Source organism: Euleptes europaea, chromosome 13 (genome assembly GCF_029931775.1).
Source record: "Euleptes europaea isolate rEulEur1 chromosome 13, rEulEur1.hap1, whole genome shotgun sequence".
In the NCBI taxonomy this organism is placed as follows: Eukaryota; Metazoa; Chordata; class Lepidosauria; order Squamata; family Sphaerodactylidae; genus Euleptes; species Euleptes europaea.
In genome coordinates this window covers 30,270,839-30,298,133 of record NC_079324.1, presented here as the reverse complement: position 1 = coordinate 30,298,133, position 27,295 = coordinate 30,270,839, and the positions used below count along the sequence as shown (strand labels likewise).

Below are 27,295 nucleotides of genomic sequence, written 5' to 3'. Positions count from 1 at the left end.
AGATTTGTCTTTTAACATATTGAAAAGAGATAGGACCAGGAAGAGCTGCTATTTCAAATGGTTGTGCCAAGCTAGGATCACGTATGCAAAGTATGGTATTGGAAACAAACAGAAATATGCATTAAAGGAGTGGCTAATAGAACTAAGGAATGCAGTTCTTAGGAAAGCACTTATCAGAATAGAATGCTAGATGAAAAGTTGGTGCACAATAACAGTTCCAAAAGAGTGGCCCAGTTACAATGAATTTGTAAGAACGCTTTCCTGGGAGTAAGTCCCATTGAGTAGACCTGCTTAGGAATCAACAGGTGGCATCTTAAGGACTGCTCTGGCCTGGTTGGCAAGGCTAACCCAGTCTGATCAGATCTCAGAAGCTGAGTGGGCCAGTCCTGGCTAGTACTTGCATGGGAGACCGCCAAGGAAGTTCAAGATCCCAAGGCAGAGGCAGCCAATGGGAAAAATATTGTGTATCCTCTCTTGCCTCAAAAACCCTACAGCGCTGCCACAAATCAGCTCCCATTTGACGACAAACAAACCAAGCCCTTAAATTGGTTCTCGTAGGTTATCCGGGCTGTGTAACCGTGGTCTTGGTTTTTTCTTTCCTGACGTTTCGCCAGCAGCTGTGGCCGGCATCTTCAGAGGATTAACACTGAAGGACAGTGTCAGGAAAGAAAATACCAAGACCACAGTTACACAGCCCGGATAACCTTCGAGAACCAATGAACTCTGACCGTGAAAGCCTTCGACAAAGCCCTTAAAGATGAACAAGTTTTTATTCTAACATAGGTTTTTGTGGATCCTTAGGGTGAGAAAACCTAAGTTTTGAGTCCATGAAGCTTATGCTTGAATAAAGAATCGTTGTCTTTAAGGTACCTGGCTAGTACCTGGATGGGAGGCCACCAAGGAACAGTTAGAGCGGTTCCTCAGTGGAACAGGCTTCCTCGGGAGGTGGTGAGCTCTCCTTCCCTGGAGGTTTTTAAGCAGAGGCTAGATGGCCATCTGTCAGCAATGCTGATTCTATGACCGTAGGCAGATGATGAGAGGGAGGGCATCTTGGCCATCTTCTGGGCATGGAGTAGGGATCACTGGGTGCGTGCGTGGGTGGGGGGTAAGTAGTTGTGAATGTCCTGCATTGTGTAGGGGGTTGGACTGGATGGCCCTGGTGGTCCCTTCCAACTCTATGATTCCACCTCCAGCCTCTTGTTTGTTTTGGGAAAACAGTAGGATTTCTTTATTCTGAAGATGAGCGTGAGTACGAAGTAAAAGGTCTGCGTCCCGATTTCTCCTCCTTAAAAAAAAAAAGTAGGCAAGTGGGAACGAAACCGACGGCGGGGCCGACGAAGTTCTGGCACTCTGTGCATGCTCAGAGACGCTCGCCTAGGGGGCGTGCTAGGAAGCGCCCCGCCCCTTTCCCCGCCAGCCGCCTCGCGCGCGCTTCCCCCCCCCCCGCACCCTCGCGCTCCGGCCTGACCTACTTTCCGCGCCACATTCCCAGCGTGCCAGCCGCGGGAGCGCGCGCGCAACGGCCGGCCCCGGCGCCTTTAGCCCGGCCGACTCCGCTCGGGCCGTCTCTCCCCCAAGGCCGCGCGCCCCCGCCTCTCGCCCCCCCCGCTCCTTCCCGGAACAAGTTTCCCTCCTTCGGGGCGCTGCCCTCCCCGCCCCCCCCCCGAAAAAGGGAGAGGACGGCGTCTTTTCCCGCGCGGGGCGCCTCCGCCTCCCTCCTGAGGCATGGCCGGCCCCGGTCCGTGGCCACCGCCAGTCGCCCCTTGGGGTCTCGGGGCCGGCCTCCTCGCCCTGACTAGGGCCGCCCGGAACCCCCCGCCGCGTGGCCTGCCCAGCTCCGGGGGACGGACCCCCCAGGCCCACCCTCTTGGCCTGGTCCCTCACTCGGCCCCTGACAGAACTTCCTCGCCCGGCCCGCCCCGCCCGCCCACCCACAGTCCTTTGACTCCCCTGAGGGAACGCGCCCCCCCTCCCCCCACAGTCCTTTGACTCCCCTGAGGGAACGCGCGCCCCCCCCCTCCCCCTCGGTCTCTCTCGGAAGGAGCGCGCTCCCGGCCCTTCCCGGAGACCGGTCTCTGAGGTAAAGCGCGCGCGCGCATCCCCTGGCAGCGAGGGGCTGGTTCCCCCCGCCCCCTTGGACGCGCGCGCCGGCCGGCTTCTCTCTCTCTCTCTCTCCCCCCCCCCCACCTCCGACAGCTGTCGGCTGGCGCGCGCCCCGCCCGCTCGCTCGAGGCGTGCCCGCGCCCGGGTCCCACTGACCCAGGAGGAGAGGCGGGAGCGCGCGCGCCCGGGCGATGATGCCAAGGGAGGACGGGCCAACCCCGAGCCGTGGCGGAGTTACACAACCAGCCAGGGCAGCTCGGGCGCTCCAAAGGCGAGTTTCTCAAGTCAGCCAAACCTCCTGCCGCGGTTTCTCCCTCTCTTTTCAGCCAACCCGCGTGGCCCCCTCCCCCTCCGGCTTCTTGCGCTCTAGGTTTCTTGCCACTTCTGGAAGGATTTTTTTTTTAAAAATATACTACTATTGTTATTATTATTTTCTTTTTGTTGCAACACGGGGGAAGCCAGGATTTCAAGATGCTATGGTTTGTTCTCCTGGAACCTGACAAGGAGCTGAGGACTCCTGCTGCTGGCCGGGCATCATCTTAAGAGAGAAGCTGGGTGAGTTCCTGACATGGGACAGTTAGACTGTCGGGACGGCCGCCTCTCCTTTCTTTTGGGCAAATCTGTTTTTGTTTTTCTCACCCCTGACATTGTGGCACATGCAGTGCCGATTTCTGTTCAGATCGCGTTGATTCCGGCAAGCTGTCAGAAAGATGCTGCTGGGCGAAGCCAAGAACTTCTCTTTTATGTTTGGGAGCATGTGTCAAAAAAGTGTTTGGGTTTTGTCAGCTGTGATGTAAGGGGGCTGCTAAATCCCTCCTGCTGCTCCGAAGCGGCTTTCCCTTCCTTAAGGCACCTCGGAGAGGGTTCCTGTAAGGTGAAGGAAATGCATCAGCAGGGCCACCGAGACTGAGGGTCATCCCCCGGGGTTTGTGGGATGAGGCATGTCATTTATATGTTTGGGTTGGGTCTAGGTATTGTGCGTGGGGCCCCCCCCCCCAGAATAATTTTTATCTGCAGGCACTGTAGTGGCGCATTAGTGGTTTCCTTATCGCCTAAATCAGGTTCAAGTCCTGTTGGAAAATGTTTACCGACTTCTAAGGATGCGTTTCGACTTGAGGATGTTTTTCAACCGCAAATTGAATCTGAAAGTGCTTTCATTTCTCTTCTTTAAAATTAAAATCACTAGAGAAGGGCAGCTTTTTGATACTCAAGAAGACATTGTTTAGGAGACTGTAACACATTGCAAAGATCCTGCTGGGTATATTGTCTTTGAATCAAATCAAAACCATGGAAACAAACGAAGAAGTGCCTTTAAAACACAGATGTCAAGGCGTACCTGTGTCTGGATAGGTTTCCATGGGCTTTTGGCACAATTAATGGTAAATACTATGCATAGCTGGAGTTATGAAGTGTCAAAAGATCTGATAGTGTCTTTAGGGAGAATAATGGAAGAGTCAAGTTTGTTCCTCTGACTGTGCCCTGTTTGCTGTAATACTAAGAAAGAGAGAGATTTACCTTGAATTTCCATGAATGTAGATCTTCCAAGCTTTGGTCTTTTATTATAGAAATCTAGCTGTATTAACTGTTTGAACAGGAATGGTAGAAACAGCGTACAAGTTAGAAACTAGATTAAAAAGGTTACCCCTCCCAGTCTGATTTTGCAAAGTGTTTACACAAATAGGGAATTATGGAAGTTCTTGCCGTTCTTTTGACACATAGGGTGGAAGAAGACCATGTTGGGAACATTCTGTTCTTAATAACTGATCTTAATATATAACAATATTGGTTGGGTGAAATCGTATATTGATTATTCCTCTGGGTGGTTTGTGTTAGAAACATACTGCTAAGCTGTGCCCAGGTGACTCAGACAGTGTCATAGCCATCTTATAGAACATTTGGCCTTTGTAAAATTCCACAATTCTGAATGTCAAATCAGAGCTACTAGATTTCCAGTTTTGCAAGTCCCTAAGGTAGATCCATCATAAGATGATTGGAGGAGGAGGAGAGAGAGTGTTTGCATGAGTGAATGAGGGTGTAAAGATTAATACTCGGTCAGTGATCCTCTAAACATGGTATACAATACTGCTACTCACGTTAATGGGTCTACTTATGAACAAGTGAGAACTGCAGTTTTAAATTTTAAAAATCCCTGTTCAGTTTCATGGATGAGTTTGTATTTTGGGTTTATCAAATCTGCATGGCAGGGTGTGTTGAAGTCTGGCTTTGGCATCTCTAGACGTATTTCAAAAGGTGCAGTAGGTGTATTATACGAGGAAAGAGTTATTTATTGCATGGACTGTATTTTGCCGGGCCTAGTAAAAGCAGCGTTGATCTGATTAATGAGACAGGATGTTCCATTTGTTCAGACTTGGAAATGTCAGGAGTTGTTCTGTTTCTTAACAGAAAAAAAAAATCCCTCACATATTCACCTGAGGTGGCTTGCCCTAATTTTACTGGATTGTTATTCACAAAAACGGAGCTTGGGGATAGGAAATAATTTCTCATATATAAACTGGTGTACACTAGTTTGGTGCATAACCCATATACAGGAAGCATATTTGTATATATAGGGGGGAAACAATGTCTTCATTTCATTTATCGCGCTCATAACTAGGAAGTCTGATCTTTTTGTTTCCATTAAAGGATTGTGAAATTGAGTAACAATCTGTGCCAACAAGAAGTCATTTGAGAGTCAATGGCATGTAATATTATTATTATTTCAGAGGGTTGTTGTGTTGGTCTGCAGTAGAACAACTAGATTTGAGCACCTTAGAGGCCAACAAGATTTTTTATTTGAGCGTCAAAGCTCCCTTCGTCAAATACAAGTTGGATTACTGTTCTTGTTGTTCGACGTAGTGCCAACGGTATACAGGGAGCTTTAAAGGATAAACAAAAAAAAATACAGCTGAAGCAGCTTGCAATATAAATATCAATAGTAAGGAAGCAACAGAGAGAATGAGAAGCAATTTCAACCCCTGCCTCTCAGAAGCAACAGAGAGAATGAGAAGCAATTTCAACCCCTGCCTCTCCGTAATATTGTATTGAAAGGCGTATCAAATTTTGTATGTAAATACATACATGTGGTATAATATTATAGGAGTTGCCTATTGATTCTAGAGAGTTCAAATTTTAAGACATTCTTTGACATCGGGGCAGGTTAGCCAGGAAGAGCTAGAGGAGTGGGACCAGGCAGAAACCAAAAGGAAATGCAGGGCCATTGGGAGGGAAGTTCCAAGAGCATGTTTTCTTTAGTTTGTCATTTTGACATGCCATGCACATGGGTCATCTGGGACCAGTTCACAAAAACTGGGTACACGTTACCTCCCCCCCATCCCCATATCCTGGGAACATACTAGTTTATTTAGATTTGCAACTTGTTGCATTTCAGAGGTCTACAGTGGCATCTTTATAGGTACAGAACCAACACTGAATTATCCCAGGAAATGGTAGTTAGCACATGCAGATGCTTGAACACCGGTATAATGTGAGCCCTGCCAGCAGCAAAATAAAACAGGAGTCCAGTGGCACCTTAACGACTAACAACTTTTATTCCAGCATAAACTTTGTGAGTCATTGCATTGGGCCACTGATTTTATCACAATCCGCGGTATGAAAATGTTCGAGACCATCCCCACTTAAAGTGCACCACAGCAGTTTAGTCCTGATGTTGCAAAGCCGCAGTTTCTGTGGTCCGATCAGAAGGCCTTTCTGCTGCCTCTGCTCTGTCCAGGACCCTGCTGCTTTTGGAATCAGAAATAAAGGGCAGTAGTGGTATAGACTGAGGCAACAGGGAAGTGTTCTGATCTGACCAGTGTTGCAGCTTTCATTTCCAACTGCAGCACTGGATGCAAAAGTCCCCAGGGCTGTGAAGCCATCACTGATGTGTTTTCCAGTCCATGTGCCTGCTCTGTCTCAGTCACAAGGTCTGCTAGCTATCACTGCTTAATTCCAGGCTGGATTCATCTTCAGTTGGCTTATCCATATTCAGTCCTAGCTCTGAATGATAGATGCTTGGACAACTTAATGTCGATGGGGGAAAAATGCTGATATAGGAATGCTGAGCGCTGTAGGGTTGTGGGTTAAGAGGATGGAAGAGCCTTCTGCTCTGATCACTACTGCAACTTCCATTTCCAACTGCAGCACCAGATGCAAGATTTCCCAGGGGTGCTCCCCCAATATTCAGATGATCTTGCATGCTTGGGTAGAACAAATATGCTGCTACTGTCACCCAGCAGCCCCTTGCTGGACTCCTCAAGCCCCCAGAACTCCCCATGACCCCAGAACTTTGTACTCCTATTTCCCCCTTGGGTATATGACTTGCTGTGCTAATGTCAGCTCAATCCAAATCTTTTTACAACCTCCCCAGCTGTTTTATTGAATAGGGTGTAGCTCTTAACACCCAGCTAGGTGATCAGAAGTAAAGGGTACTTTATGAGACTGAAGAAGTTTGATTTTATTTGGCCAATCTGAGACATTTGTCTGATTGTCTGTGACCATATTAAAAACAGGTGGTTGGGAGACTTCTGAAATTCTAATGAGGCTGGGCAAAGAATCTTCATTAGGAAGATTTCTCCTCATTTTCCTAGGAATTCTGGAAAGGAGCAAGTGGAAGGCATTTTACCTGTAAAGGGCTCGTGTTTACAATTCTGTTGTCAAAAAGAACTTCATTTACAATTAAATGTTGTTTTCAAGCTCCTAATTACTATCATATGGTGTTGAATGCAAGATGAAGTGATGAGGAGTAATGATATTAAATGCAGATTCTCATTAGCGGTGAGATGATTGCCAATGAGCAGCATTTGTTTGCAGATCTTTCCTTCTTGGTAATATATTTAAAGTGCTTTTGAATTATGAAAACCCTTCTTTGGAATCGCTGCAGAAAGCTGCATGGTGCTGTTGGGAGTGTGAGGAATCATTGGAGGAATTTTGCTGGTCTTATTGGAACCCCTTTTATTGCTTCCTTCATAATTCCTCATTTGCACAAGGAGGAACCACTTGGTATGGGCTGCCTATCCATCCATTTTTATTCTACCCTTCTTCCAGTGAGCTCAGGGCAGTGAACATAACTTCCCCCCTTCATTGGTAATCCTTCTCTGGGTGGTAGGTACCATTCAGAGTTTAGGTGGAAGCTTGCATGATTGAATGGTCCTCTTTTTTTCTTTTTTTAAAAAAAGGAAAATTTCTGCATGTTGAAAGTTGATGTTAGGGAGAAGGCATCTAAACTAGCCTCCCTTCCCCCCACAATGATTTTTTATGTGTTATGTTTTTTGGGTATGGAGGAGCATATGTTGGTGCAAGCCCCACCTGCAGGTTTGAACAGTAAAGTTCAGCCACAGGTTTACTTTCTCACCTGCACTTCCTGAGAAGAAAGCTTGTGTGAGGCAATACTTCTTGTGTTTATTTTGAATTGTAGCCTTATATGCTTATCCTATCACCTGACAGCAGCAACCAAATATTTGTTTGTTTATTAAAACATTTATGTATGGCTCCTTCCAACTTTTATGATTCTATATCCCTCCTTTCCTCTTGGTTCAAGGTGGCTTACAATAATGCTATTGGATCAAATTCTTTCCCCATTTGTATATAAACAACAGACAGTATTTTGCAGATTCACCAGCTTGTATTGGAGATTTGGAATTATGTTACCTATTATTGTGGCCACAGTTTGTGGTTCTTTTGGTTTGTACAGATACTTCAGAAGGGAACTGAAAGTTTGCTGAACTTTTAACAGAAAGCTTTCCTGTTATTGACTTCAGGGACTCTTTAGGAGAATGATGGTGTATAAGATTCTACTTTTAAGTTCAGGATGTCTGATCAGGATACCTTCACCTCTCTTCTACCTCTATAACTCCCCCTGATTTTTCAGTCCATATCTTATTCCAGATAAATCTTGATCTTTGTCCTGTTTGCAACCAGACTATTAATTCCATGCATAGTTGTGTGAGAGCAATTCCTATTTAACTCAATTGGACTTAATAGGCACAGTATTAGGTTATTGGTAGTGTTTCCCCTCCTTTGCCAGTCATTTCTACTTCCGTGCTGTTCTTGACTTCCAAAGCTTCTCCACCTGGTCACCTGAAGGAGATTGCATACTCTCCATAGGTTACCAGTTGAATTCCTACATATAAGCCTATTATGGCCTCCTGTTCTCTGAAAGATATATGTAATTTCTGTGTAGAGACGATTGTGCTTCACTTATTTCCCACTTAGGCTTTAAGAAATGTTTTGCAGACTTTGTGCTTCCTCTTGCAAAAGTGAGATCATTAACTCTTCATGCTGCGTGTCACATATTCTGCCTAGCATAGTGAGGCGTTAGATAGTTGCAAGAATTAAATGTGGCTTCATGTATTAGCCTTTTGGGCTTATTTTGCCTTTGTGTTGCACTCCCGCTTGGCTGAGTGGCAAATGTGCAAAGCGGGACAGAGAGAAAAAAAATCCTCATCGGATTTAGAAATGTACTGTTCCTTCAGCAGAGATCACGCTGTCCTAAAAGAGACAAGAATAGGGCAGAGCCTGCGGAGCATGTAAGCTCTTGGGTGTGGATTATGCATTAGTGATGTTTTCAGCGGTTTTTTTTTTTTTAGGAATTGTACATGTAGAATGTATACCGCCTCCTCTTTCTTCTAGAGGAATGAAAGCAGCTTGTGATTGCTAGCCTGCAGCACAGATTCCACATGTGATAATCTTGTCCTCTTGGTAGAATTTGTAATTTTATTACTCAGAAAGTAATAGAGGAAATGTAGTTTACCTACCTGCAAGTCAGTTTGTTGATGTGCACCAATCACGTGATATCAGAAGATCGTAATTTAATGTGCTACTGTTGCTAATAAAACTAGGAGCATAATTTCCCATTGTGTATTTTTAAGAAGTGTGTCTTTCTCAGAAGATGCATTGTTAATTAACCCTTTAGACAGCGTTTGCATAAATCAGCACTTGTCATACGAATCCATCTCTGCAGAAAATGAGTAGGTTTATGGATTCCCCCATCTCTTTTCTGTTTTGCTAAATAAGTGGACATCTAACCACAGACGATACTAACACAAAAAACGTTCATGTTGAGTGTTCATGTTGAACTGGCTCTTTCTGGCAGTACTGAGTTCTGTCATGACTGAGTGGCAAGGTGGTTCGGTTTGCTGAAACTACAAATAAGATTTTTTTCAAGTGATTGTTTAAGTAGATATGGACTTACACTACCAGAATACATACACTACCAATATAGCTATTCTTTCAGATATAGATGTGTACACATACTAAGCTGCCTTATTCTGAATCAGACTATTGGTCCATTTAGCTCAGTATTGTCTACCCTGATGGGCAGTTTGGGGTCTCAAGCTGAGAAAGGCCTTTCCCAGCTTCTTCTACTTGTGATTCTTTATCTGGAGATGCCAAGAGTGAACTGCAGTCTTCTGTATGCCAAACATATGCTCTACCACTAAGTCACATGTAATGGGTCGGATCTAACCATCTTTTCCACTAGTGAAAAAGGAAGAGGGGTCTTTGACCACCAGAAAGGCTGTGCTGGGATCATGAGACCCATGTAGACAAAAGCCATGTGTAGTAAGGAGGGGAGTTTGGTGAGATTGAATGAAAAAGCTGGCTGGATCCAACCCTGTATATATTTCCATTCCATTCCAATCTTCTAAGCTCAACGTTGTTCACTACAGACTCTCTTAAGGACATCATAAAAATCCTGCTGGATCAGACCAATAGCATGTCTAGTTCAAGATCCTGTTTCCTAGAGGCAGGCATATGCCCCAGGAGGCCCGCAACAGGGGCATCCAGCGGGTTACTCTGGACATGGAAGTTCTATTCAGCCACCATGGCTAATACACACTCATGGACCTCAGCAACAGTCTTGGATGAAAGAGGATAAATCAACAGCAACAATAAGAAGCTGGGAACAACAATAAATGTTTTGTTGGTTACCTAATTGTAAGTTTGATGCCAAGTGAATTAATGTGAGGAAGGAGTTCCACAGAGTAGGGGTGGGTTGCAGCACAAAACGTCTCCGGTGCTTATTTGGTAAGGTGTGCATCTAGTGATGATCTGGTGACAGGGAAGCTTATATGGGATCAGGTGATCATTTCAAGGCCATTGAGGGCAGTGGTTCTTAACTGGGGGCCATATGGTCTCCCAAGGGATGATCTCCAAATCTTTGGGGGGGCATTCAGAACTTGGGAGGAAAAGGGGGCATTTAAGATTTTTAGCAGCCCCTTCTCTTTGTTTGCAGTGGCTTCTGACAACCAACAGAGAAGAGTTATACTGTTCACCGCTCGCTGAGGATAAAATCCCATGTCGTAGATTTCTCCCCCAGGCCCTTAAAAAATTGGCACACAGCAAATAGGAATCAAACCTAACATTAAGCAGTTGGCTAATGGGCATCAGGCTCAAGAATCTCATTTAATGTATGCCTGAAATCTGCATCATTACACATACTTCACAAATATACCTGTAAGGTTGCCTTTTCTGCTTATGGCTTGGGGAGCATTCTATTGTAGTGTTGTGTACTTGGCGGGCAGTAGTGTATTAAAGGTTAAAAAAAAAGATTTATGGCTTTACTAGGTAAATGACCACTCCTTACATGCTGATGGTCAGTTGTGCATGTTGGATTGAGATCTGTAAGAATTTCTGACTTCACACTGGAGCCAGAAATGAATTCATTCTCTGTGCACTCTAGCTGTGTTTTTCTCTATCTCTAGCTAGGTTGCAAAGGTTAAAAATCTTGTGAGAGCAACCTACATCTTCTAGGTTTCTTTGATAAAGACAGTACATTAATACGTACCTGTAGCTGCTTTCTAGAGCACACAGTTTTTATCTAGCAAAGGCCATAAACAAACACACACAACTTGTGAGCGAGGATAAAAAATGTGAGCGAAAGAGGTGGAGGGGCTAGGTCTAACTTACATTCTATTCTCTGATGCTGTGGAAATCTTGTAGAAACCGGGAGTCTCTCGTTAAAGGTCACAGACATTTTTAACTCCTGCTTCTGGCTCCTTGCTATGCATATGATCGTCCAGTGTCTCATTGGCCTTGACAGTGTTGTGCAGTTGTATTTTCACACAAATGAATGCTTTCTGGACCATTTCTCAAGTGAATATTTATGGCATATGGATGGAGGGGAAGGGGAATAGCTCAGTAGTAGAGCACAATTTTGCATGGGGAATATCCCTGATTTCCAATTAAAAAAAGAATGTCCCAATGAAAAATATCAGCAGGCAAGGAAAAACCTTCGCCTGAGTTCTTGTAGAGCTACCGCCAGTCTGAGTAGACCATACTAGGGTAAATACATAAATGGCCTGTTTTGGTATAAGGCAGCTTTCTTTCCAAAAGAGATTTCTCCCCTTCACCATCTAAATGGAATACACAGCTGTCTTCGTTTAAGCTGGGGGAAACAGTGTTATTTGGATAGTGCAAGAAAAATAGGTTGCCTTATTATTATACTTGGCACGATCCCCCCCCCAATTTTGTTTACTGAGAAATTACTGTGCTTTAAAGATTATTTGAATTCTGTGAAAAGTGTGCTAAATTTGCATGCTTTTTAAAAATTACCAACCTGAAAATCTGAGTTTTTCTGGAATTGGGGACAGATATGATGGCAAGATTTGGTAGGTGAGGGGCCCCCAACTAGGGATTTCATATGTCCTTGACCCTTTAGTGTCCCCTTGCCTAAAGCTGAAGCTTGATGCTTTGGGGAACATGAGTCTTCTGTTATAAATCTTCAACGTATGTGAATTATGGAAATTAAAAGAAATAGATCCTGTTGATGTTCTTCCTATGCTGAGTCATATATTTTGTAAGTTCACTGGTCTGATTAACCACCCAGCCATGCAATAGAACTGCAGGAAGACAGATATGTGTAATTTAAACAAGGCACATCAAAGCCCAAGGCCTTTGTTATGTAGTGGTTAAAATTATAATTAGCCATAATGAATAGTCATGTCAGGTAATTTCTTAGGTTCCAAAAGGTTAATTCAAGACAGGCTTGCAAATGCTGTTATGATAAAGCTTTTTAAATACAGACCTACCGTTGCACATTTTGTGATAAAGATGTTTGATATGGATTATTTATATAGGTAGTTTGTTGATGATTTATAGTTCTATAATTATAGACATATAATTCTGCATTGTATATGATACATACATTTCCCATACATTCTTGGTTTGCTTTTCTGCTGGCAATGAACAAGATGTTACTTAATGAGCTTTCCATTAGAGCTCTATTTTAAACAGTCCCTTTACACTAACTGCAAAAATGAATGGGGGGGGGGTTTGGTTCAGTACTGGGGTCGGCCAGCCAGGAACTGTTTTAGACTCAACAGTTTTGCACTGCAGCTATTGCTGCATCTTATTAATTGCAAATCGGGGGGCACAGCTATGCATTTCTGCCTTGCATGCCTTAAAATAGGTACACTGGAGCCATTTTGGCACTTTTTTGGATCACACAAGAGCTATCTAGGGCTAGAGTTACCAACTTTTAAACTCTAATTGTTTTTTAAATACCAGTTTGCTCTGCAAGCAGTTATCAGGTGATGATATTTAACCTCATTCATGCCATGAAATCTTTAACTGCCCATTTCCACTCATAAAACCTCTGGCTGCCCATTTATTTCTGAGCACAATGATGACCTTGGTTTATAAATAGGGTTGCCAGCTCCAGGTTGATAAATATCTGGAGATTTTGGGGGCGGAGCCTGAGGAGGGCAGGGTTTGGGGAGGGGAGGGACTTCAATGGGTATAATGTCATAGAGTCCACCGTCCAAAGCAGCCATTTTCTCCAGGTGAACTGATCTCTGTCACCTGGAGATCCGTTATAATAGCGGGAGATGTCCAGCTACCACCTGGGGGTTAGCAACCCTATTTATAAAGCAGCCGTTAATTATTGGCTGAAAATTCTCTTTTGTACATCTCTAAGTCTCCTAACTTTTGACATATGGGGAGATGAAGGCTAAGTCATGGCTGTGGTTTTGCATTGAGCTTAGTGGCTAACCTAGGATTCTCGGAAGAATACCTGAGGAGTGTTGGCTTTCATACAGTCAGACTTTTTGTGAAAGATTGTTAGACCAGACTCCTCAAACTAATGTGGGATTAGTAGGAATTTGGAGAACAACCCTCCTTCACAGGCAGTTACTTCCTTCTCCCCTAAGTCTGCCAACATACTTTACTGACACTGTGAATTACGAGTATAATAGAAAGGCGTTCACTATGGCACACCTAGATATTCTTCTGGCCATTTCAATGGCCATTTCAATGGGAATCCATATAGTGAAAGAGTTTCCCCCTGTGACTGTAGGCCTTCAATAGAAGGCCATTTCAATGGGAATCCATATAGTGAAAGAGTTTCCCCCTGTGACTGTAGGCCCATTGAGGACTTGTCCCATGTCACATTCCAGTGTCGAGATTTGAGGTTGCGCGTAAAAGATTTCTGAGGAACATTATATCTCATTTCCCAGGAAGGGCAGATCAGGATAAATTAGTATTGCTAATTGCTGATTACTTTCCGAATGGCAGGTTTTATTGCCGCCATAATAAAGATAAAGATGATGAGGCATGGTTTACCTGCACACTGACTGTTCTACTCTGGGTCATTAGCCATTTGGATTGTATGGTGGTTTTATTTTGAGATATTTTAAATGAACTTTACGTATTTTAATCTTTCATATGAAAATGTTTGGAATTGTTTTGGCTTTATTTTGATTGAATTGTTATTGCTGTGGCTTTTAGCAGATGAAATAAAGACAGACTTCACCTTTAAAGCCCTAAATTACTTGGGTCCAGGGTACTTGAAGGACAATCTTCTCCTGTATAGTCCAGCCTGCCAGTTAAGATTTACCTCTCAAGCCCTGCTCTCTGTGTCCCAACCTTTAGACGTGAGGCAGCCAGCAGCCAGGGACCCGACTTTTTCTGTAGTGGCACCTTGCTTACGGAATGTCCTCCCACTTGAGGCTCACCTGGTGCCTACATTGCTTTCTTTTTAGGCTCCAGGCTAAAACAATTCTGTTCACCTAGGTTTTTAATTAAGCTGAACTTTTAACAATATTTTAGTGTGGAAACTGTTATTTTAAGCTGTCTGTGGTCTGTTTTTATGGTTACGTTTTTGTGCTTGGCTAGTTTTTTTAATGCTGGGTTTTAATCAATATCTTTTAATGTTTTGTTTTTATTATTTTTATTTTGTAAGCTGCCTCTGGCAGGTTCCTTGAGAGGTGGCATAAATTTTTTCCAAATAAATATTTAAGGGTCAGGGCCCTTCCCCCTTGTCCAGTTGGCAGCCTTATTCAGGGCCTTGCACTCTTCTCCCCTAAGCCACCCGCATGTTACAGTTCTGCAAAGCCAAGGAAGGGAAACAATAAAAAGGTAAAGGTAGTCCCCTGTGCAAGCACCAGGTCACTATTGACCCATGGGGTGACGCCACATCACAACATTTACTAGGAAGACTGTGTTTACAAGGTGGTTTGCCATTGCCTTCCCCAGTCTTCTACACTTTACCCACAGCAAGCTGAATACTCATTTTACCTACCTTGGAAGGATGACTGAGTCAACCTTGAGCCGGCTACCTGAAACCGACTTCTGTCAAGATCGAATTCAGGTCGTGAGCAGAGCTTGGACTGCAGTACTGCAGCTTACCACTTTGAAGCAATACCTCCCATGAAATATTACTGGGACGCTTAAACTACATTCTTATGCCAGTAACAATTGCAATTTACTCATGATGTGAACAAGGCTAAAATCATGGCCTATTCTTGGGACTGCATATTCCTTTCTCTGTCCCCACTTGCACTGAGCCACAATAGAAGAGCTGCTGGTTAAAGAACTATTTGATATAACTCCAGTTTGTTGTGACATTGAAACGCAGGCTTCCTGACAAATTGGGGTTTGTTTATTTGTAAGTAACAGGGATTCTAAACCAGGATTAAACAGTAACATGGGATCCTGGCTGCTGAGAAAGAAACAATTTGTTGAAGTTTGTACATCATGACAAATTGGTTTAAGATGAAACCATGCATGAGGGGAGGAGGCAGGGAAGCATAAACCAGGATTTGAGGCTTGTCGTGAACAAACTATGGTTTGTTCATGAGATCTAAATGTGGCCTTAGGCTCAAATCTTGTGAGCTGCTGTTTCAGTGCACAGGCTAATAGGGCTGAAAGTTTAGAGGAAGATTACAGAAAGATCTAGAAGCCTTCTAGGAATATTTTTCATGAAGGTTGCTTGCCATCAATGAAATTAATGACAGAGCACAACAATAAGAAAAACTCATCCTGTGGCAATGTGTAGGCATTCTTGGATGAAGTCCTTTCATGGAGTTGACACTGGCTATGTAGTCAGGCCATTGCAGTGCTTAAATTGTGTGTCAGTGCACACTAGGTGCCTTCAAACTTGCAATAAAAAATAAATTGAATGATTAAAATCTCCTGTGATCCCATACTGTCTGTTCAAGGAGGAGTCTGCCTGCTGCATCTCTGCATATAATTGAACCTCCAACTGAGAGTGTTAGGTCACTCCTGATACAGAAACACAGCAGATACAGAAACACAGCAGATACTCCTGATACAGAAACCACCTTAAGCGAGGCTGTCCGTTGCATTTCTGGATCTTTTTCTGCTCTAGGAAGTCTGCCCAGCAGGAAAATGATTTCAAATAAAGATAAGACAATAACATATTTACAAAAAACTTGGAGTAAGGAAGGTCAGATATCAGAAAACACAGCAGGTAAAATTATGAAAGGACTAGAGGAAATAAAAGTGATAAAATTCAATGAATTGGAACATAAATTTTTTACAAAATGGTATAAAACACCAGTGCAATGTTTCCAGGACTAAGCCCCATGTATTGGCACTGTAGACAATCTAAGGGTTGATTCTCCCACATGTGGTGGGAATGCCCAGAGGTTAGGGTCTTTTGGACACAAATACTACAAATTATAAGGAGAAAATGTAAAGTATCTTTAACCATAGATTTTAACCTAATGTTAATGAGCACAACAGGGAATTTGGGGGTAAACAAGAGGGATCAGGCCATATTCAAGGCTATGTTATTAGCAAGCAAAGCAGTAATAGCTCTGGGTTGGAAGGATAAAAGTAAATAAACTATAGAAATCTGGCACAACTATTTGTTTGAATTTATACAGTCGGATATTGTCGAGATGATGCGCAAGAAGACTTCATGGGAAGACAAGAGCAGGGAAATCACGAGTAGATGGAAGACCTATTTAGAGTGGATATCAACGGAAGGAAGAAAAGACATTCGGTGGAAGATCCAGACTTTGTGCCCGTGGCTGGGGTTAAGAGACTAAAAAATATAAGGAGAAGGAGTGGGGTTAGGGAGGGGGATGGGAGGGATGGAAGGGAATGAGAAAAGTATGTTATACAAACAATGTATGTAGAATAAGAAATATATATTTGAAATTTGTATAAAAAGAAACAATAAAAAAAAAATAGGAGGTCTGCCCAGAACAGTCGCTCATGCAGAATTATATCAGATGGGCTCTTCTCTGAACATGGGTAGTTTAGGTACATGAGTGAAATGTGCCTCCAATGAGGAAAAATATGCCTTCGCTATCAGAAGTTTGGGGTATTTTATTTTATTTATTTATGCTTTTGACTTCTGTGCCTCCCTTTCCAGACCAAGTCAGGCTCAGGGCAGCTCATAGCAGATTCCAATAACAATTAAAATCACATCAAATTACATACTGGTTTAGCTGTTAAAATGAGAGCTGTTGGGATTCAAAGCTACTAGTAAAGTTGTAGTCTCTTCCTTAGGAAATTTTTAACACCGTAATACCTTATTTTTGGTAGTTTGTTGTGATTATTCAGTGGTAAGTGAAAGGAATTTTACCTTATAGAAAGGTACACTTCTTGATTAAAGGCATGCTTCCAACAATCTATGGACCTCCTGGAATGGGAATTTCTCGCTTTCCCCAGAGCCTGCCGAGCCCCTGCAGTTTTGTTTCTGAGGGTCAGCAGGAACAGCCCAGAGGGCAAAATGGAGTCTACAGTGGCAGGAGGAAATTAGTGGAAACTGCCACCCCACTCTTCTGCAAATGAAAATGCTGTTCTGTCAGAGAAACTGTATGGTTGGATACAGGCCACTCTTTCACACTCTGCAGGGCTGCTTGGCACTATACAGCAGTTGTAGCACTAAGCCATGGGCCAATGTCTTTCCCAGCATTTGAGGCTGCTCTAGTTATGTGACCCACATATAACAGAATGGATGAGGCTTATTTTGCCCACAATATTTTCACTTGCTTTATTTATCACATGGCAGGCCTTGTCCCTGGTAAACAAGGAAACAAATCTGCCAGAGGGCTAGGTAGCTATGGAATGAATGAATGCGGGGAGGGAAAAGCATATACCTGTAAATATTCCAGTGCGTATCAAGCTTTTTGATTACAAACTCCAGGAGCTGCTCTACAGAGAAGCTGAAGCATGTTTTTTCTGATCCTCAGGAGTCGTGATACTTGTGCCATTAAGAGAAATTCTCTTGATTCCTCTTTATCCAGTTTTCCCCCTGAAATCCAACAATCCGTTTCTTTTCCTTTTTTTTAGGAGTTTGGAGTCTGTTTCTAGCCAATTCTGTTTTGAGCAAAGAGAAATTCAAAGACAGGGAAGGCAAGAAAGGAAACTGAAAAATTTCAGAATTTCACTCTGTAGATGATCAGAGGCAGGCAATGTCTTTCAGAACCTTCCTATCCTCTTTCCAGAGCACCACTCTGTGGTATGTAACATAAAACAACTGGAAAGGCTGACCGTATAAAAAGGTGCATTGATTTCTCTTCAATGAGAAATGAAAGAGAAATACCACTTTTAAAAGAGAAAAAAAGAGTAAGAGGAATCAATGGCCATATCTAACAAAGTGAAATTTGGAAAAAGAAATCCCCCTTCCCATAACAATGCTAATTGATACATCTTCCTACATTACCTGCTCATCTGCCACATTTTTATTCTTCCCTTCCTCCAAGAAGCCCGGGGCATCTTGTATGGTTCTCCCCCCTCCTTCATGTTGTTCTCACAACAACCCAGTGAAGTAGGTTACACTTGAGAGAGAGTGACTGTCCCAAAGCCAACCGAGGAGGGGAGATTTCAACTGGCTGTCGCTTATCCTGCTCAGTGCTCTAAACTCTACAGTGTACTGGCTGTCACAGTGCACTCTAGTAAACCTGTTTATGTTCCTCAAAGTGCACTTGACGTGGCACAGCTAATCCTTGCTTCCTAATGACTGCATGAAAACACATTTTGTTTGCTACATATCAATACATTTTTATTCTTCCCTTTCTCCAAGGAGCACAAGGCAGTGTACATAGTCCCCTCCCACTTTACCATTGCAACAACCCTGTTAGGTAGGTTAGGGAATGGACTAGAACTCATTTTAAAGCCTACACCGTGGCGGTAATGGCTGTGAAGAATCAATGTTTTTCCGCAAGCATTGTGTCAGCATGGTGTAGACCTGCAGTATTCTTCCAAGTGATCAGAGGCTTATTGCAGGGGTGTCAAACATAAGGCCTGAGGGCTGGATGATCAGAGGCAGGCAATGTCTTTCAGAACCTTCCTATCCTCTTTCCAGAGCACCACTCTGTGGTATGTAACATAAAACAACTGGAAAGGCTGACCCCTTGAGAGCTCTTATCCGGCCTGCGAGCCAGCCGAGGCAGCCACACACCCCCACTCTCAATCTGGGCTGGCAAGGCATGGCCTGGCCCAAGTGAGTGACATTTATGCCATATCTAGTCCTCGTAACAATTGAGTTCGACACCCCTTTCTTATTGTGTTCTGGCCTACATGAAGGAGGTGGGCCGCTCTGCAGCCTGCTGCAATCATTTTGCTAAACGCTTTGTGTATAAAATTTCTCGCATCTTTTTAGACTTGGACGCCACGTTAGCAGTGACAGGATTGGATGGTCCCAGGGTGCCAGTTTGTCCAGTTGTGTGGGATACCTTTCAGCTTGTCCAGTCTGAGTATATGGATGGGATTCTTGGAAGTTTGAGACCTATCACCTGCTTGTATGACCCTTGCCCTTCCTGGCTGCTTAAACCTGGGTGGGTGGGGTGAGGCTGGCAGACTGGGTCCAGGAGACAGATGCATATATATTTGGATGGAAAATTATTCTTTCAGGAGATAGATGTGCTGGGGATTGCTGAAATAATTCTGAGCAATGAGCTTTCTAATAATAGTACTAACCACCAGGATGGGAATCATTTCAGTGGTCCTAAAATGTCTGGAAAAAAATTATTTACTTATTGAGATTTGAATCGTAAGCCAAGAAGCAGCTTGGTCAGAGATTAGTCTAGCCTGAATAAAAATAGCATGAAACAGAATCAAGTAAATGCGCTCGATATATGCCGAAACAGGAGAAGTGGCAGCTATGAGGTTAGTACCTTTGATGGGGCATAAGACAGACACTTGCTCCAGAGGGCCCCGGCTAAGTTCACCTGGGGTCACTTGAGCTTCCCTGCTCTCTCCTATATGATGATGGAGGAAAAGGCTGCTGGTAGTCTGGTTAACAGCTCCTGTTTATAATTCCTTGGCTCTTCTTCATTTCTGGTTGCGGGTGATTCACTTGGCTGGTGAAAAAGGGAGCGAGGGGGTCCCCTTTGACCACCAAATATGCTCTGCTTGTGGCGTCTTGGGACCTGCTCTGACAAAAAGCCCTGGGGCTGCAGTAAGGAAGAGAATTGGGTGAGATGGATCTAAAAAGCTGGCTGCATCTAATCCTATGCCTGGTGGGTCCTCTCCCTCACCTGTGCTGAGCAGTTTGCAAAGAAAAGGCGAATTGGTGATAAATTCTTGCTCACCAGTGTGCATCCTTGGTTTCCTTGTGCCCAACATATCTTTATGGGATTTGGTTCTATTTTCCTGCTGTTGCTCCAGTTGAAGGCTATGTATAGAGCCATGCTCCTGTATACAGCCATGCTCCGTTCCATTATTTATGTCTCTCCCCTCGGCCCCCATTTCATGGGCATCCTGAAGTCCTCTCTCTGGCGCCACATGTCAGCTTATCCACTTCTTCCTCTTCATCCCTCCACCCTTTCTCCATCAGCTTTAAGAATATATTCAAGGCATCAGTGAGGTCATTGGGGCATGACTGTGAGCCCAGCTGCAGAACAGATGTGAAACGGATCATTTCAGAATCGGCAAGCCAAATGAGGTTAACAAAGAATAGTGAGCTTTAAGGCTCCCTTTTCAAATTCATTCAGACTTCTGGGCTTATTTATCCACCTTGAACAGAAAATGCAGCACTGTGGAATTTTCTTTCACGTGAACTAAAATGCATAGAGCTTAAACATCGAGAATGAAGTTGGCTTGGTTATTTTTGCTCCTGAATAATTTTAATAGTCATTTCACAGAAAATATCATTAAAATGTACAGGGAGGATCTACGCTTTGATCAGCCAAGTTTTAGAGTTTTATCTCAAACTGTTTTTTGAAGGGGACCTTGCTTTAACGCCCCTCTCCTCCAGCTTGATTCCAGCGCTCTCAGGATTCATTTGCATGTGTACATGAAGTTGATTTTTCATTTGTGGTTATTGGCTTGGATTCTTTTATTATTTAAGATAAGCCTTGAAATCATTAGCAGTGCTGCTGCCCTAGAATAACTTCCTGGTATTAGAAGCTTGTAGATACTTTGCTGTGAAACACGCCCGTGAAGATCAGAGAGCAACAAGGAACCGATCATTAACTTATTCAGGTTTCAGAGATTACGGAAGTATGCAGAGTGTTACTTTTTTGGAAGATTATTGATTTGTTCGCAGTTCAGATGTATTTATTGCCTCAGGTCCCAGGAACATAAGCATGAGTAAGAACTTTATCACCAAGTTATATCTGATGGCCGTATTTGCTTTTTAAAAATTAGCTAGAAAAGAAAACTGAATAGCTGTTCTTATGGATATCTACCAAATGCTTTTCTATTTGGTGACTGATAGAGCTTGCCACCATGAAAGTATCTGACGTCACTTTGTTTCGGCTATAGTCAAGCTTAATTTTTTGTTGATTGGCTAAGTGGAAACCCCCATCTTAAAAACTAGAGCCAAAAATATGAGGTTCTTTGCAAATGGAGTGCTTAAACAAAAACCACAGAGTATCCCAACTTTTTTTTTGCTACAGATGGGCACAAGACATATTCTGGCACCTGCCCTTCAATCTATTGTTTTGTATTTTTCTTTAAGCCATGGTATTTGAACCTAGAAAATATAGGGAAATCGACATGTCTGAAGCTGGGGCCCTTGAATCTTTGGCCACTTTTCTTGACAGAACAAAATTGTTTGTGAAGTACAACTGACTCCAGTGTCATAACATAATAATAAATTTAATATAGCATCATATATGTAAATATACATGTGCAATTTGTATATTTCTACAGATTTCTGGGGAAAGCCCAGTTTTAAACAAATCTTTCAGCAGTTATTAATTACAAGATTACTCCTAGATGTTCCTACTTATTTATTTAGTATATTTTTTGCACTTCCTCTTGAGGAGCTCAGGGTAGCGCACATTATTCTCTCCTCCATTTTCTTCTCACTCCTACCCTGTGAGGTAGGATAGGCTGAGAGAGTAGGATAGGCTGACACTCAAGCTCATCATTGAGTGTCATCATGACTGAGTGTGGATTTGAACCTGCGTTTTCCTAGTGTGGATTTGAACCTTCGTTTTCCTAGTCCAACGCTGTAACCACTGTACAACACTGGCTCTACTTCCAACAAAGGACATAAAACTTGCAGAAGTACTTTTAAGACAACAATATTCTAATGCAGTTCATGAAAATTCTGAAAGACAACTTCAAAAGGCACTGGAGAATATGCTGTAATAATTGATGAATAATTCTGAAAGTTACCTCCAAGCCCAAATGTAAATTGGATTTGGAAGGTTTGCTGTGTTATATATGTTTACATAACATGTTAGTCTGTCTGTAGTAGTAGAAAAGAGCAAGAGTCCAGTAGCACCTTAAAGACTAACAAAAGTTCAGTTAGGGTATACGAGCTTCCGTGAGTCACAGCTCACTTCTTCAGATAAGAAATATATGTTTACATATATTTATTATTTTAAAAGTTATAAAATTGAGGTTAGTTGTGATTCACAAACTTTTTTCTTCTTCTGGATTTTGATTTCTTCCCTGACCCTCTCCTGCTTGTGCAGTATTTCCTGACATTGCTTTTGGTCTCTTGCAATTGGTTTCCTCTTTTGAAACCAATCACTAACTGGAACTCTGAAAGCAGTTTTAACTGTGTGGGTAAGAAGCAGAGCTATGACCCAGGAAGTCTCTGGTTCAGATTTGCTGCAAACTCTGTAGGTGTTGTTAGGCAAGGCACAAGATTCTCCCTCCCTCCCACCTGCAATGTGGAAATAATAATGCTACTAACTTTCTTTACAGAGTTTTTGTAAAGATTAATGGAATAACATACGTGAAGTGCTTTGAACACTTAAAAGTGCCATGTAAATGGTGGTTTTCATGCTTCCAGCATCTGAAATGTTCTCCCCCCACCAATGTTCTAATATTAAACTATGTTATCCGCTGTAGCGCATTTAGTAATTGTTTTATTGGTACATTCTATAAAGATCATGTTGGTTCTTTTTTGAAACCGAGAGTGAAGATTGTGCAATACGTTAATTAATGTGTGTGTATAAAGAGACCTATTATAATAACCAGTGTAAAGAAATAGAAGAGAACAACAAAAAAGGAAGAACAAGAGATCTGTTCCACAAGATCCAAGAAATCAAAGGGAAATTTAAAGCACGGTTAGGCATGCTGAAAGATCAGCATGGAAATACATTAACTGAACAGGACAAAATAAAGAAAAGGTGGGAACAATACACTGAAGAACTATACAGAAGAGATGAAAGGATAAAAGATTCTAAGAAGAATCTTTTCAAGTAGAACCTACAGTTTTAGAAAGTGAAGTGAAAGCTGCATTGAGAGCAATCGGGAGAAACAAATCACCAGGAGCAGGTGGGATATCAATAGAGCTATTCCAAGCCACAGAAACAGAGTCCATCAAAATCATGACAAGAATATGCCAACAGATAATGGAAAACAAAACAATGTTTTGTTTTCCAGACTAGAAACGATCCATTTACATTCCAATTCCCAAGAAAGGAGACATCAAAGATTGCAGCAACAATCGGACCATCGCATTAATTTCTCATGCAAGTAAAGTGATGCTCAAAATCTTACAGCAAAGGCTGTTACCATATATGGAACGAGAAATGCCTGATGTTCAAGTTGGTTTCAGAAAAGGAAGAGGCACTAGAGATCATATTGCAAATATACTGGTTACTGGAGCATACGAGAGAATTTCAGAAGAAAATCAGCTTGTGTTTCATAGATTACAGCAAAGCTTTTGACTGTGTGGATCATGAAAAGCTATGGCTGGTTTTAAAGGAAATGGGTGTGCCACTACATCTGATCGTTTTGATGCGCAATCTGTACTCTGGACAAGAGGCCACAGTTAGAACAGAATATGGAGAAACGGAATGGTTTCCAATTGGCAAAGGTGTCAGACAAGGATGTATTTTATCTCCCTATCTCTTCAATCTATATGCAGAACATATAATTAGGAAAGCTGGATTAGATTTAGATGGTGGAGTGAAAATTGAAGCGAGGAACATTAATAATTTGAGCTATGCTGATGACACTACATTATTGGCAGAAAATAGTGAAGATTTGAAACGACTACTGCTGAAAGTTAAAAGAGAAAGTGCCAAAGCAGGACTACAGCTGAACATCAAGAAAACAAAAGTAATGACTACAGGAGAATTACACAACTTTAAGGTTGACAATGAGGAAATTGAAATTGTTCAAGACTTTCTATTCCTTGGCTCCACCATCAACCAAAAGGGAGACTGCAGCCAAGAAATCAGAAGGAGATTGAGACTGGGAAGGGCAGCCATGAAGGAGCTAGAAAAGATTTTGAAGTGTAAGGATGTGTCACTGGCCACCAAGACTAGATTAACACATGCCATCGTATTCCCTATTACTATGTATGGGTGTGAAAGCTGGACAGTGAAGAAAGCTGATAGGAAGAAAATAGATTCCTTTGAAATGTGGTGTTGGAAGATAGTGTTATGGATTCCTTGGACTGCCAAAAAAAACAAATCAGTGGGTTCTAGATCAAATCAAGTCTGAACTGACTCTAGAAGCTAAAATGACTAAACTGTGACTATCGTATTTTGGTCACGTCATGAGACGACAAGAGTCACTGGAAAAGACAGTCATGCTAGGAAAAGTTGAGGGCAGCAGGAAAAGAGGAAGACCCAACAAGAGCTGGATTGACTCAATAAAGGAAGCCACAGCCTTCAATTTGCAAGATCTGAGCAAGGCTGTCAAAGATAGGACATTTTGGAGGACTTTCATTCATAAGGTTGCCATGAGTCGGAAGCGACTTGACGGCACTTAACACACACACACATAAAGTGTCGAAGAGTCACAGCCAACTTATGGCAACCCCTTATAGGGTTTTCAAGGCAAGAGACTAACAGAGGTGGTTTGCCAGTGCACAGCAACCCTGGTATTCCTTGGTGGCCTCCCATCCAAATACTAAGCAGGACTGACTCTGCTTAGCTTCCAAGATCTGACAAGCTCGGGCTATACCATGCTGCCTTCCCACCCTCCATTAATTAATACACATGTTTAAATGCATTTGTTTAAAGATGGCATGTCATATTGGACTCCTAATAATTCTTATCATTTATATAGTTTGTTTCAAGAGTTTTCACAATCTTTATCCCAGCGATCCTTACACCAGCCCTGTTAGATAGGCCAATGGTGGGAAAGGTGAGATTTCAGCTGGTGACTTCCTCCAGGGCCAAGCCTCTGTGCTGTACAAGCTCCCAGCTGTGTATGTAATACATGGAGTGAAAGGAAATTTTGATATACAACAACTATTTACAAGGCTTCAAGGGAAAACAACCCTGGTACAAAAGCACAGAAAAGATTAATACAGACACCTCCTGCTGACTGTGCTAATGTGAGCAATATCAAAGACCTTGTTTGACAAATTAGTTTTCCAAGCACTGCCAGCCTTTTTATTTTTAGTAAAGCTACGAAGAGTTCCGTGTTTGATGCTGTGGAAGATAACAGTGAGCTAGTTAAAGTGTTTGTTTGTGTAGGAACGTGTATTGTGCTGTCCCTAATGTATGACCTTAAGCCATTTAGATTAGTCATCTGGGAAGGAGTGATGATATAGTTTTGTTCCTCAGAATGCTGGAGGGAGGCACCTACAGATCTAAAACAGTTTTAGGGGCTTTCAGATAATCATTTTGGTTGCAGAGTTAATACACAGCTGTTGTACTTGGTTGTAAGGGAAATCACCCCCCCCCATCCTTTTAGCAGCCTTTCTCGCAAGAATTGCTTCTTGGGAAAATTTTGACTTTGTTATGACTTTCATTCTGCAAGAATAAGGCTATTACTGCACTAGGTATTCCCAGCGATGTATTAAGAGTTTGAAAATGTTATAAAAAACATCGCTTTAAAAGGGTTTTTGGATACCATGGCTTATAAATGGTTGGAAGACGTCTTCACAGCTAAAGGGGCCAAACAAAGAGCGAAAAGTATTTTTTATAACATTTTCAAACTCTTAATGTATCGCTGGGAATACAAGTGCGGTAACAGCCTAAGTCCTCTGCTTCATTAGTGTTTTAAGTACCTCTGTTTTCATGCTTTCTATTTTTTTGCTGCTTCCCTCTTTTTTTTTACCATCATGTCAAGGTACCTATTGGCTAGTGACATTGTCATCCCTGGTGGTAAACAGGACTGCTCCTCCCCTTTCTGGGAACTCCTTGACATTTTTCTGTCTCACCCTTCCTGAACTCTCTCTTGTTGCTTCAACTGCACCATAGCTGAGTAAACAAACTTTTATCCACGTCCACACTTGTGTTACTGACATTTTGATTTCTTTGGGCGCGTAATGGATTTGGTGATGTTTACCTTATGGGGACAGGATTGAGAGATCAAGGAGAAACTCATACACAACAACGCATCGCTTAGTTTGGAGACTCCGTAATGAACCAACCCAGTTCAGAAGTCTTCTCTCTGTCTCTAATTTTTTTTTTTGGTCATTCCATGAATTGCTGGGACTAAGAATTTGAATGGTGCTCAAAGCGGGAGAACTGGGTGGCTCCCTGTTCTCTGCAATGTCCTTTCACACTGTCTGCATCTATGTATTTCCATCAGCAGGGGGTTAGGATAAATGGACTGTATTGAGGCCAAAGGAGAAGGAAGGGGAGGGGCAGCTGAACTGTGGCAAAGGTGTGATTGCTCATTCCCAGAGCAAGGTGGAACCTATAAGCTGCTCTGGAGACAGAAGAAGAGGAGCTGGGATCCCAATCTTCTAGATACCCGATTGGGTGATGGCTGAGAGAAAAGATAGAGTTAATCCTAGAATAAGGAGGTGAGAGGTGTTGCCAGGTGGAAACTTGGGACATGAAGCTTCTGAACTCTGGGCATCTGAACTCAAGACATGGAATCTTGTGAGACCATTTCTCTACACCAGTGGTTCCCAACCTTTTTTTGACCAGGGACCACTAGGACTTTTTTGTTCGGTGCAGGGACCCCAAGGTTCAAAACAAAAATTCCGAGAATTCGAAAATAAACTGCAATCATAACTGTTAGCGAAACATTAAACTTAGAATAATATTTGAATATATTTTTATAATAGAGAACTGTTAATTGAAAATATTAATTTCTTATGGGTTTATAACTTTGTTTCGCGGACCTTAATTTAGTTCTCGCGGACCCCTGGGGGTCCATGGACCCCGGGTTGGGAACCAGTGCTCTATACAGACAAATTTATTGTTTCTCTCCCCTTTCCCCCCTTTATTTGACTCAGCTATTCAAAATGTACTTTACCTCCAAGGCATGGTCAGTCTCCATCAGGGTACTTTTGAGGATTTCTCCCCTTTTTCCTTTGGTTAATTTACAATGACATATCTTTCTGCATACCTGGGAAGGTTTCCAGGTATGTAGACCAATACCTTGTCTGCAGGTGGCCCCAATGTGAGGTTTGCACATCTGAGTAGAAACCAGCAAATGTATTATGAGGTAAAATGAGGTGTGCGAATGTGAACTCCTCTCCTGTTCTATGGTTATAAGAGATACAACCAGTTAGGTGGGGGGAGAGAGGGGGGAGTCAGTCTCAGATCTTGATTCTCTTTTCAGTTACATCAAGTGGAACTGCTGCGGTTTGCTTTCATTTTTTTATTTTGGGTTTTTA

The 27,295-nt window shown here is 42.6% G+C and overlaps 1 protein-coding gene across 1 annotated transcript in view; it reads left to right on the top strand.

Annotated features, from left to right (window-relative positions):
* Window positions 1-2,622: 2,622 nt before the first annotated feature.
* The window catches only part of PASD1 (PAS domain containing repressor 1), an 87,829-nt gene continuing 63,156 nt past the window's right edge, over window positions 2,623-27,295 (top strand). Inside the window, exon 1 of the mRNA XM_056858997.1 lies at window positions 2,623-2,658. The gene's annotated coding sequence lies outside the window, so the exon portion shown is untranslated. The remainder of the gene's footprint in view (window positions 2,659-27,295) is intronic.